This window comes from Stegostoma tigrinum, chromosome 14 (assembly GCF_030684315.1).
Source record: "Stegostoma tigrinum isolate sSteTig4 chromosome 14, sSteTig4.hap1, whole genome shotgun sequence".
NCBI classification, from domain to species: domain Eukaryota; kingdom Metazoa; phylum Chordata; class Chondrichthyes; order Orectolobiformes; family Stegostomatidae; genus Stegostoma; species Stegostoma tigrinum.
The window spans coordinates 5,435,243-5,447,881 of record NC_081367.1 but is presented as its reverse complement, the minus strand read 5'-3'; the positions used below and the strand labels follow the sequence as shown (position 1 = coordinate 5,447,881).

General features: G+C 40.1%; 1 protein-coding gene across 7 annotated transcripts in view; it reads left to right on the top strand.

Annotated features, from left to right (window-relative positions):
- The window catches only part of septin2 (septin 2), a 105,490-nt gene that overhangs the window by 36,885 nt on the left and 55,966 nt on the right, over positions 1 to 12,639 (top strand). The window contains exon 1 of one of the 7 annotated variants that reach the window (XM_048541814.2): positions 7,328 to 7,589. The exons of the other annotated variants lie outside the window; for them this stretch is intronic. The gene's annotated coding sequence lies outside the window, so the exon portion shown is untranslated. Of the gene's footprint in view, positions 1 to 7,327; positions 7,590 to 12,639 lie in introns of those variants that run through there. 7 annotated transcript variants of the gene reach the window in all.

Below are 12,639 nucleotides of genomic sequence, written 5' to 3'. Positions count from 1 at the left end.
CTGCACTGCAGGAAACTTGAGCTTGCATTTAGTGCAGAAGGGATTCACCAGAATGCGCCTGGGATGCAGCATCTTAGCTACGAAAGCTGGATAAGCTCGAGTTATTTCCTTTGGGGCAGAGAAGGTTGATGGGACCTGATAAAGGTTTATAATAGATTCAGGGGTATCAACAGGGTGGATAGAAAGCAGCATTGTTGAAAGGTTGATTACAAGGATGCACACTCTTTTTAAGCTGAAAGGCAAGAGGTTTGGAGGGGATTTGAGGAAAAGCCATTTCACCCAGATGGTTGGTTAGTCTGGAATGCACTGCTGGGGAGAGTAGTTGAAGTGGGTAACGTCAAATCTTTAATAAGTATTTGAATGAGCATTTGAAACATCACAGCTTTTGAAACATCACAACATTCAAGGCTGTGGGCCGAGTGTGGAAAAGTGGGACTAACGTATGTGGTAGTATTATACTTCTGGTAGTACACACTTGATGGGCTGAAGGACCTCTTCCGTAGTCTGATTTTATGATATTGGATCAGTCAGTCTAACCACAGTGGATGAGGAACTATTGGAAGCAGTTCTGAGACAGGAATTGATCAAGAGCATTCAGCATGGTTTTGAGGGGATGTCATGTCTGACCAACTTCTTTGAATGTTTCCAGAGGTGACCGGGTGCATAGATGAAGGCAATGCTTATAATGTCATCTGCTTGAACTTCAACAAGATTTTTAATTAAAGTCCCATGTGACAGACTGATAGCAATTGCATGAACCTGTGGGATCTAAGGAAACTTGACTGAGTGATAGGAACCAGAAAGTGATGTTTGAAGGCTGTATTTGTAGGGAATCTAGTGAGGTCCTATCAGGATCATTGTTGGGGAACTTACTGTTAGTGCCTCATGTGAACAACAAAGTAGGAGGGTTGATCAGCAAGTTTACAGATGATACAAAAATTGGTGAGATGGTGGATAGGAGGATAGCCTTGGATTACAGAAGGATATAAATGAGCTATTCAGTAGCAAATGGAATTCAATCTGGGTATGAGATGATGCACTTGGGCAAGATAAAGAAGGCAAAGGCATACATGATGAATGGTAGGACCTTGGGAAGCACCAAGGAATAGAGTCCTCAGCTCTGAGCAATGGTCACCGGACCCGAAATGTTAACTCTCTGATTTTCTTCACAGGTACTGTCAGAGCTGCTGAGCTCTTCCAGTGACTTCTGTTTTCGTTTCGGAGAGGCCATGTTTTGTATGTCCATCATTCACTTTAGGTGGCAGGGCAGGTGGTTAAGAAAATAGGATACTTTACCTTTATTGGCAAAGGTGTGGAGTTTAAGAGCATGGAGGATATGATGGGAGCTATAAAGCTTTGGTTAGGCCACAACTAGAGTATTGTGTGCAGCTACAGGTGGGATGTCGTCGCACTGGAGAGGGAAAGAGAAGATTCACCAGGATATTGCCTGGGCTGCAAAGTTTCAATTATGAAGAGAGATTGGACAGCCTGGGCAGTTTTCCTTGGAGCACAGGAGATTGAGGGAGCATATGACTGAGATATGTAAATTTGAGAAACACAAATAGGGCAGATTGGAAGAAATGTTTTCACTTGATGGAGAGATCAATGGCTGAGGGGTCATAGATTAAAGGTAAGGGATAGAAAGTTTGGAGGAGATGTGGAAAAATGTTTTCACCTGAAGGTGGTGGGAATCTGGGACTTGTTGTTTTTGAGGTTTTTGGAGGCAGAAACCCTTATCACATTTTAAGTATTTTGATGTGCACTTGAGATATCAAGGCATACAAGGCTATGGGCCAACTGCTTAAAAATGAGACAGTTGGATTAGGGTTGGAATGAATAATGGTTGTTTTTGACCTGTACAGATTTGATGGGCCAAAGGGCCCTTTTGGTGTGCTGTAGATCTGGTTGTGACTTTGCACACCAGCTTTGAACAGTGCGTTGAAATCATTGACTTACCTACCCTATACTAGTTTGCCTGTGGCTCAAGTGGTAGTGCAGAGATTATCTTGGAAGTTCTACTTCTATAATTTAGCTCCTCACTGGCACTATCTCTAAGCTGTGTGGCTGCTCAATGTCATTGACAACTGGATCCCTTCCCCCTCGCTCAAATTCCTCTTCAGCCCCTAGGAAATATCGTTAACCCTGGTTCTGGGACTGCTGTACAGCCTGTGGGACTTGTGCTGCTGACTGCAGAGAACAGAGTTTATCTCTCTAATGAAAATGGCCGTTACTACTACAGTGTTGCTGTTTCTTCTGCCCTGTACATGGTGCCATGGTCAATTCACTCATTTATTCTCCCTGCAATCTTCAGTCTTGTCTGCAACCTTTTAATTAGCCTTAAAGCTAATCTGTAGTTTACATTAATAGACTTGTAATAATCTCAATTGCTGGACAATTGCAGGGGCCAGAGCTCCCAATTCCCATAGGGGCACATACCTGTCTCAACTATAAATTCTCCCTTCTATTCTCTGATTGAACACCAAATTTGAATTACCTAGACTTCACTTCAGAATGCAGTCACGCCCTAAATGTCCATGTATCCTGCCCCTTCCTTGATATAGACATTCTTCAGCTTGATCTCCAGTTCTACAGCTCCGAACCAAAGTTTCTTCATCTTCAGTGTGTTTGCTCTGGATCACATCCATGTGCTGCAGCAGCAACAGATTACCTGTTCTAACGTCCCTATCATAGTTGATTTACTCAGACCCCTAGATATCAGGGTAGCCCTTAAATCAACAACCACCCTGCGACAGCTACTGATAAACGTAAAGGATCCCATACCCACAGCCAATAAAACTAATGTAATATACAAAATACCGTGCAAGGACTCTGAGAAACATTACATAGGCCAAACTGGAGGAAAACTGACAATAACGAACGTCAACTGGCCACCAAGAGACATGACCAATTCTCACTGGACTCAACATACACGGACAAAGAAGGACACAAATTCAACTGGGACAACACAACCGTAATAGCACAAGCCAAACAGACATGGCAGGGAATTCCTGGATGTTTGGCATTCCAACTGCAACTTCATCCACAAACACATTGAACTGGAAAATAAAACCGAAAGTAATGCCAAGCACCCCAACAAACTGAGACATAAATACAAACGGGACAGAACACCAAGCTTAACCAGAGGTGCGCTGATGATGTTAACCTAGAAGGGTGACTAAACTTCTGCAATCAAACACAGCGGCTCAGAGACCACGTCTAAAACCTTGTAGACAATTTGATTTATTAATTACTCCAGATCCTGTTCTTTACACTTTTACTGTAATTAGTTTTTTTTCAGAAAAAATCTTATACTTAACCAGCTATTTCTTTAAACTCAGGAAAAAACACTTGCAACTTAAACACAAACTGTAGAACTTACTTGTAGTTTGAGGACTAGAAATATTCACCAGTCAGTGATTTCCGTGCACTGACGTCATGATGTAGTTCATGAAAGCACTCTACCATTGGTGTCTCAATCATGCCTTTTCTCCTATCCTACTTAGCTGTCACTCAGGAGTATTTACATCTTTGTAGTTAACCTTAATTAAAGTACTTCTGTTAACTTTGGCAGCAAATTGTCAGTTTCACTCACTGGCCTCTGTTTTATTCTGATGAAGTTTCTCTGACTGCACTTCATACTTAAACATGGGGTATGTAACCAAAAAAAAACCCTTTATGTTTGCTCAGTCACTTCTGACTCATACAATCAGCATTTTGAGTGTGTTGTGATCTGATGGTGTACTGACCACCAAACCTGTGTCATAGAGTATTGTTTACTGTGTTTTGTCTGTACTGTGCATTAATTGAAATGTTAAGCTTCAAGTCTGCTAAGACTCTTGGGTTGCTTAATTACTTGAATGTAGTTTATGGATCATGTTGCGGATGCTGCTTCTTGTCCAGTACATAACATTGGTGCACTTTCAAACCCATTTTATAATTTGAGCTGTCCACAATAGCTTGGTTTCACCTGAAAATGTGACCACTTCGCATTGACTTTTCTTCTTTGTAAAAAAAGAAGTAGCTTGTTTTTTCTCATCAACCTGTTCAGGGATGTGACGACACACCTCTGGAGCATGTGGGATTTGAACCTGGGCCTCTTGGTTTAGGGGTTAGAGACACTACCTCTACACCATAAAAGGTCCCCCAAACAAGCTGAGTTTTTTAAAAAAAAAACCTGTTTTCCTAATCAACCTGTTCCAGGGCTGGTGTGACACACCTGGGGCTGGGACATGAACCCAGCCCTCCCAGTCCACGGCTCGGCCACTACCGCTGTTCCACAAGTAGGCCCCACTTAACATTGAATCTGTGATTATAATTGGAACCACCTCTGGTTCGATCACTGAATCCCTGAGGCACCCCATTTAGCACTTCTCCCTTTCCCTGGGTGATTTTTTTTCCTTTCGGTACCTGCTTAGAGTTGACCAGTTAGCATAAATCTTTGGTTCTTGATATGCAACAGTGTTGACTTAATTGATCTTCTTTCAGATACCAGCAAATCAAGCTGAAAACCAATTGTTTAATAACTTTATTAATAGCATAGTAATGATCCAGGCAAAACATAATTGGCCCACATGGGGAACAGAGGGACATTCAAACCACTTTCTTCATACATTTATATCCAAAGGATTTATGCAGCTTATATATCCAGAGAGTTTTCTCGTTGAGTATCCTTTGTTGTTTGACGTATGTTTCAGCTGTTAACTCATTTTTATCTTGTTGCAGCTGTGTTTGCTGAATTAAGAAAGGCAAAATTCCATTCCCTAATTTAAATAACTATCCATTTTGCAATGTGATGCATTGTCTTCATGGATAGGGGCACTTTTTCTCAGTTTTATTTATGGTGTGGTCATGTTCTGATGTATGTTCCCATTGCGGTGTAGGTTTCTTTCAGTCTTTGTGGTGACTACTGCTGTACAATGAGATTGGACTGCTGAAATCGTCAGTTTATCTCAAAGTCCACACTGGTGATTATCCTCTGTTGCCTGATCCAGCTATCTTGCTAGCTAGATAAGATCTGGAGTATTTGACAGGATGGCGAAGTTATCTCAAATGTTATTTCTCTAACTCAAGAAATCTGCTATAAATTGACTTTTTTTTGTGTGGAGCCCTACCGGACCTTTCTGATGTGAAGTGTGATAATTAAAATTGCCTGAGATGCTGCACTGATTAAACCAATGATAATTTGCATACAATAAACTCTAATTTAAAGAAGTATCTCCTTTGCATCAAGTTCTTAGCACTGCATTAGCGATTACTGTGCTGCACTTAGGACAGTGACGAGTTGGTTTAGGGGAGCAAAAAGTGAACAGTTTCAAAATTAGTGAAGTGCAGAAAGTTGGGAAAGGGGTACACAATTTGCTGTTGCACGTTGAAGGCTCTTTTCAATTAACATTTGAAAAAAATGGGAATGAAGGTAGACAGCCAAATTAACTCTGTCTGCCTGTCACTGTATTTGCAGCACAGTAAATTAAAACCATCTGTGATTGTCAATTGATCCCAATGGTTTCTTACCAGATGTTTTGATTAACCAGTCCCACAGTTTGTAAACCAGACTCCAGGTTCATAGCTTAAATGAAAATTTTATTAATCGTACAGAGCAAAGTTCAACAACAATGTAATCTAACCAGTGTTTGTGATTTTAAACCCAATCTCCATTGATTCTAAACACCCCACCCCCAAAAAAAGGCATACTTCCAGCAATGTGCACACTTAGTTGCAAAGTATGATGTTGGCTTGGATTTTTGTGCTTGAGTCCTGAGTGAGACTTAACCCGTGGGCTTTAGCAGATATTACCTCTCAAGCAATTGCTAACACTCTGGGCCATAGGGTATCATTGCTGTTATTCTGTACAAATTGAAATTTGCATTTTCTGCAGAGTTTTTGTCACATACCTTTGTTTCCCTCTCTGACTGAGAACTTTTTATTGTTGTTTACTGATTGGAGTCATTATCATATCAACAATGGCAGAATATTGCTTTTCTCACTGCTATTAATTACACCTATCTCATTTGGGAATATATATATTTAGTTTAAAGTAACTAGTTGTATGGGAAGTACTGTACTGTGAAATGTGACAGCAATGTATAGTCAATACAATAGCTGTATCAAGTGTGAAACCTGGATAATTCTAGTCTTACTGGTGCAGTTTGTCACTGGACCCACAGAACCTTGAAGGGTTTGTGAATGCTAGACATAAAATTCCTATGCTTTTTTTGCCTGTATCCCTTCTGTTTTTAAACTGTCAATTTTAACAATTCATCTAGATTAACGTGATTAATTCCATTCATGATTCAAATTTTTCAGTTGTTTAATCTAGATCTCTTTATCCAACAAGGCCCAGTCAGCCCTTTCCTGGATAAGGGGCTCCAACTGCTCTCTATTCCAAATGTTGTCTGACCAGAGACTCTTACATCCTCAGCAGCATGTCCCTGCTGTTGTATTCTAACCCTCATGAAATGAACGCTAACATTGCATTTACCTTTCTAATTGCCAACTGAACCTGTATGTTAATCTTAGGAGAATCTTGAACTAGGATTCTTAAGTACCTCTGTGCTTGAGGTTTCTGAAGCCTTTCCCCATTTAGAAAATAGTCTGATTCTTACTGCCAAAGTGCATAAGCTCCCTCTTTCCCACATTGTATTCCATCTGCCACTTCTTTGTTCACTCCACTCCTCTAGCCTATCCAGTTACCAGAATGTGTTAGAGCTAGATTGTCATGCCTCCACTATTGCTGGGTCAAAATCCTGAAATGCTGCTCCAAACAACCAGTGGGTATAATTACAGCAGGTGGACTGCACATCCCAACAACAACAGTAAGTTAGGAATAGGTAGTAATGTTGGCCCAGTCAGTGGCATCTACATCTGATGAATTGTAAAATAAACTTGGGGTTATACGCAGCTCTGCTCTTGCCAGTAACTTTGTTAAGCCAAATTCACCCAATACCTGTTCTAACTTTTAAAAATTGTTTTGAGAATGTTATCGTTTCTGTTAAGGCCAGTTCTTATTGACCCTGGGAAAGAGGAGATGGTGGTCGTGAGTTGCTGCCCTGAACTATTGCAGTCATGTGGTGTAAGTCAATCTATAGTGGTGGTATGAAGGAAGTTCCAGGATTTTGCCCTGATGAACACTGTGCTAATCACCTTTTATATCTATATGCCATTGTTTATTTTGCACAGTAAATGCTTTATACAGGCCAGACACTGCAGCAGTTAGAAATACAGAACTTGGTGCTGGGCAACATAGCTTTGCACGAATGTCTCTACCAGAATTCTTTCAGTTCATTGTTTGTAGCATTGGATCTATGCAGTCAGAAAAGTAGCCAACAGAATGCGTGATTGAGTTGAATGGTGAGAGTGGTTAGTGAAGTGTTGAGTTTCTCTCATGAACCAAGGCTGTGATGTGGATTCATGTTGAAAGCAAATAACGGGGTCACTTAAACTTTGCTTGTGTTCAGCCAGCTTAGAAAGTCTGACAGATCTATTTGTTTTGCTGCTGCTTTATAGATCAGCTGCTGGGGAAATCTCCAGTTCATCCTGATGTGTCTCACCATAAACTTTTCTGAAATATTTCTTCTGCAAGGTTTACTGATGTAAGTTTTTTTTTGTGTGTATTCTGTAATCTTAGCTTCATAAAATTGTAATGTTTCCTTCCTAACATCCTCCCCTGACTTTCCCCTTTTTCCCTTGAAAGTATAACCTATTCAAATGTCGTTATCCATGTGTATGCTGTTGGGATTCACTGCATTTCCAACCTCCATACCCATTTTTCTGAATTGTGATGCCAAGATTAACTCTTAATTTTGTGCTATCTCAACCAGATTAGTACTGCATAATAGATGAAATTTTAGATTCTTGCTACTTTCTCGACTTCTTATTATGTAATTTAATGTGACTGATGTTAAATGATGGAGTGGCATTTTCAATCCAGGAGCTTAATTTTTGATTTTATAAGGAACTTTTGAATGTTGCATCAGTAATTTCTCCAGTCTTTTTTTCTGATTCCTGAGGTGACAACTATTGGATTTGGAGATTTTAGTCTGTATTGTATCCCATTATGTTCTCCATTAAATTCATTAAGTTCCTTAGCATCAGTTTTTTTTCCGGTTCCCTTACAGGTTGAAATGTCTTTTTCCCTGGTGTGAAAATGGATGCAGTATTAATTTAAGAAGTCTGCAATTATTTACCAGAATAGTAATCACATATATTGTCTTTCATTGGTGCCCTAGTATACTCTTCATGTGACTTATTGAATTCAGTTTTTCTGTTGCAGTGTTCTTATCTATCTTTTGAATCACATTTTCTTTATATTACTTCATGATTTCCTTTAGCTTAGTTGGATTTCTTTCCATCTGTGTAAGCCATTGCTAAATGTCTAGTTTATTATCCACAGTTGCTTAAACGCTCACTTGTTGCTTGTGCCAAACCAAATTTTACCCTCTGGTGAATGCCTCAAAGAAAATCAGATGACACTATTTTGAACAAAAGCAGAAGAGGTCTTCCTGGTGTCAATATTTATCCGTTGATCAGAATCAAACACCAGCTTGTGTGATCATTGTCACTACCTCTGAATTTGGGTAAGGGTAATGTTTTTGCTCTGTCTGGTAGCCTATTTATCAGTAAACAATGCATCTCACTGTGAGTTGGTGCACAGAATATGGCCCAATGAAGGGTAGATCAGGTTTTGTTGATGGTGTTGATCTGAATGCTGGAAAATTTTTGGAATGATTTGTTAGTATTGGGAGACAGGCTGAATCAACTTCTGTGAAGTTTCCTGGGGTGGCGTGCTCGAAATTAAGCTCCACTATTCCCAAACTCAAAATGAAAGTTTAAGATTTTAAAAAGTATGCAAAAGTCCCCTATTTATCTACAAAAATAACACCAAGAACTGGAGATCCGAAACAAATAAAAACAGAAATCACTAAAATGATTCTTTTGGCTTGACAGGATTTGCTGCTCTTCGATTTCTGCTTCTCTTAAATATTTTCACTTCCTTGCAAGAGATACAGACAAACTGGTTTAAAAATGATAGTTTGATTTATCGGTTTGAAGGAACCGCTTCGAGCAACTTTTGGTGGGGGGACAATAAACTGGTTTTCATTCGGGTTTTCTTCAAAGAACAAAGAAAGACACTCCCTTCTTTTCCAGAGGTCCAATGGCTTCTGCCTCATTTTACGCTCACCAATAACTTGCGGTCAATCACATCAGGGTTGGCAGAGAGAGGGCACTTAACTGGCTGAATCTCCATTTACGGCGGGGATCCTCCACTCAACACTGCCCCCCCAACCAACCCCACAGACACACACCAGTATCCCTACCCCAAAGGTGGACAGTATTTTCAGTGAGTATTGATAACCTGCTTTTAGAATAGTAATCCCTTCCTCAATCCTTTTGCGTTTAAAATGTTTCTTCTCAGCCAAGCAAACGCAAATAAAATGATACAACCTTTAAACTTAAGGATGTTTTGGATTGTGGTGGACCTTGTCTTAGTGGTCGAATGATTTTTCACAGCAGGTTGTCAGATTTGGATTGACCCAAAACCCCCTTGTGTTTGGAAATTGGTAAAAAGATTTGTTTTCCAGCTTTGTAGTTAGAGCATCAACCATACAGAGGACGACCTGGAAAACCTGGTGTAAGTTTAATAGCATTCAGCTAGCATAATGTGATAAGAGTTATGAGCTCAATTGAGTGCCCTTTTATGTGTCTCCTGAATGTGGTCATTGTTTACAATAAATTGCTGGTTAGGGTAATGAAAGAAAACCTAGAAATCATGTTTTAAAGAATGGTGGGTGCTATGCAGGGGCTGTAACTTAGACAGATGAAGAACTAGGGTGTTTCCTTTTTGTCTAGTGAGATATTGATCGCTTTTTAAAATTACTGACTGTGGACAAGTGAGTTGTTGCAGCATTATGCTTGCAGTTCTTGATGGTGGGGAGAGGATGTGGCTGTTCAAATAGTGGGTGCAGAAACGAGGATATAGGTGATTTATGTTTTACAAAGGTGCAACTTAATTACTTCAGATTTCTTGAAATTGATCAGAAAAATGTTGAATTTCCATGGCTCGATCAGTTGATACAATAAATTAACAGTATTTTGCATGTTGAAAGCTGAGTACATCTGAATCCTTTTTAAGTAGATGTGTGGAGTGCAGCTAATTTTAGTGTGATTAGTGGCAGAACCGAGATCAGTCAGCTTTTTTCGTGCAAGAAAACCAGTGTTCCCCCCCCCCCCCCCCCCCCCCAACACACACACACAGTTAATTTGGGAGGTCACATTCCTTACTACTCTGGATGTGAGTTTACTTTTTGAGCTGGAAAGTTAGTTTTCAGATGTTTCGTCACCACTCTAGGTAACATCATCGGTGAACCTCCAGTGAAGCGCTGGTGTTATGTCCCGCTTTCTATTTATCTGGTTAGGTTTCTTTGGGTTGGTGATGTCATGAAACTCAACCTGAGCTACAAATCCTTACTACTTGCTGTGTGATTTCCTAGTCATAGCTGGTGATGCCCATTTCATGTAAATACCAATCTTTGATCCTCAGCCATAAGGATATCATTTACCCTTTGTATTTTAATACCGTTACCTCTATCCCTTTTGATATGACGCTCACTGGGTTTCTAAGGAAAATTAACTTTCTTACTGAGGCATTTGGATGGGTATATGAATAGAAAGCGTTCAGATGGATATGGGCCAAATACTGGCAAGGGGACCAGATTCATTTAGGATATCTGGTCAGCATGGACATTGGACCCAATGGCCTGTTTCCGTGCTGTCTAACTCTATGACTGTCAGTTAGAGCTTGTTTAATAAAATGCTGAATTTTAGATATTACTTTGTGTGAGTCCTATTGGAATTGTGTGCACTTTTGTACTTCTTTCTGTCTCCCTCACTTAATCTCATTTTCCCTTTCCTTATCTTTTTGCATTCCCACCAAGCTTTGAATTGTCAGCAAAACAAGGAAACAGACTCATGTACAAGGCGTTGCTTCCCAAACCTTAAACTGAAATTTGAGAGTTAGCGCCGCCCTCAGTGAGAAGTACAAGAGTTGAATTTTGGAAAGAGAGAGTTAAGAGAGCAGGGACCACGGTGGTTATAACTTGTCTAAGCTCCTTGGCAGCCATTACTGTATTCAGGCTCGAGCACAATTTCAACTTGTATCCCCACCGCATGAATGCCTGCCCTAAGGTGTTAATGTACACTGTAAACATCCGAGACTGATCTTTTCAGTGTTCCTGGTTACGTCCCACTGACTTGAAATGTCTGCTTTGTTTTCTGTCCATTGACCAAATGCTCCAGTCATGCTAATATATGATCCCAATTCTACAAGCCTTTATCATCTCTAACCCTTGGTTTGGCATCTTATCAAATGCCTTTCAGAAATTAGAGGGTACATTTTACTGCAGGCTCCTCATCTATCTTACCAATTAGAAGCTCAATCTGCACATCACCTCGGTATCTAAACTAACATCGAGTGATTGTATGTACAGAATGTAAGAATACATACCCAAACAAATATGCCAGAATTCAAGTCATTTTAATTAAAAACAGGGAACTGGGTCATGTGATTTATAGCACTCTGATTTCAATATGGAGTCCAAGTCACTAAAACAGGCGCACAAAAATAGGAATGAAGAGCCTCTGTTAACCATAGCCCATGCCTGTGACTTTGTGCTTCTTCTGAATATTTCCAGAAAAGGTTGAGAAAGTTTCACATCACATAGCAGAGTAACCACAACGTTGAGACACTGCTGCTATGTACACAGCTGACATTGGTGAACATAAATCTCCCATGAAAGATTAACAAACTGCCTCCACATCTGAGTGCAATATTTTAAAAGGAGAGAAGAAAGGCCACTGGTACCGAGTTGATAAATAAATTCTTTTTGGAGGTAGTATGATCTCTAGTTATTGACTTTCTTTTGAAAAAGCAGTATAATAAAATATAAATAATTTAACTTGTAACTGATGTTCAGAGACTTGGGTGTACATTGTAAAGAACAGAGTATGCAGTGCATTAAGCAATGAAAGTAAATAGAAAAGCTATTTAATTCACCTGTTCAAACATGTTATGGCTCTCTCGAATAGGTGGGATTTGAACCTGAGTTTACTGGCTTGGAGGTTGGGGCATTATCACTAGCAACAAGAGTCCTCAGTAATTTTTTCATTCATCCACTGGATATGGACATTGCTGGCTGGACCAGCATTTATTGCATAACCCTACTTGTCCTTGAAAAGGAGGTAGAGTTGCTGCCTGAATCACTGCAGTCCATGTGCTTTAGGTAGACTTACAATGCTTTTAGGGTGGGAGTTCAGGATTTTGACCCTATGACGCCGAAGGAACGGCAATTATGTTTTCATATCAGGGTGGGAAGTGCAAGTGCTGGCCTTCCCGTGTACCTGCTGCCTTTGTCCTTCTAGATGGTGGTATTTGTGGGTTTGGAAGATGATGTCCAAGGAGCTTCGTTGAATTTCTGCAGTGCATCTTGCAAATGGTACACATTGTTCAGTAGCAACATTGGGGACCTGAATGGATGTTTGTGGATATGATGCCAATCAAGTGGCCTGCTTTATTCCAGCTGGTGTCAAGCTTCTTGAGTATTGTTTGAGCTTTTACAGTCGTCGAGTGTGTTCTGGAAAGAAGTG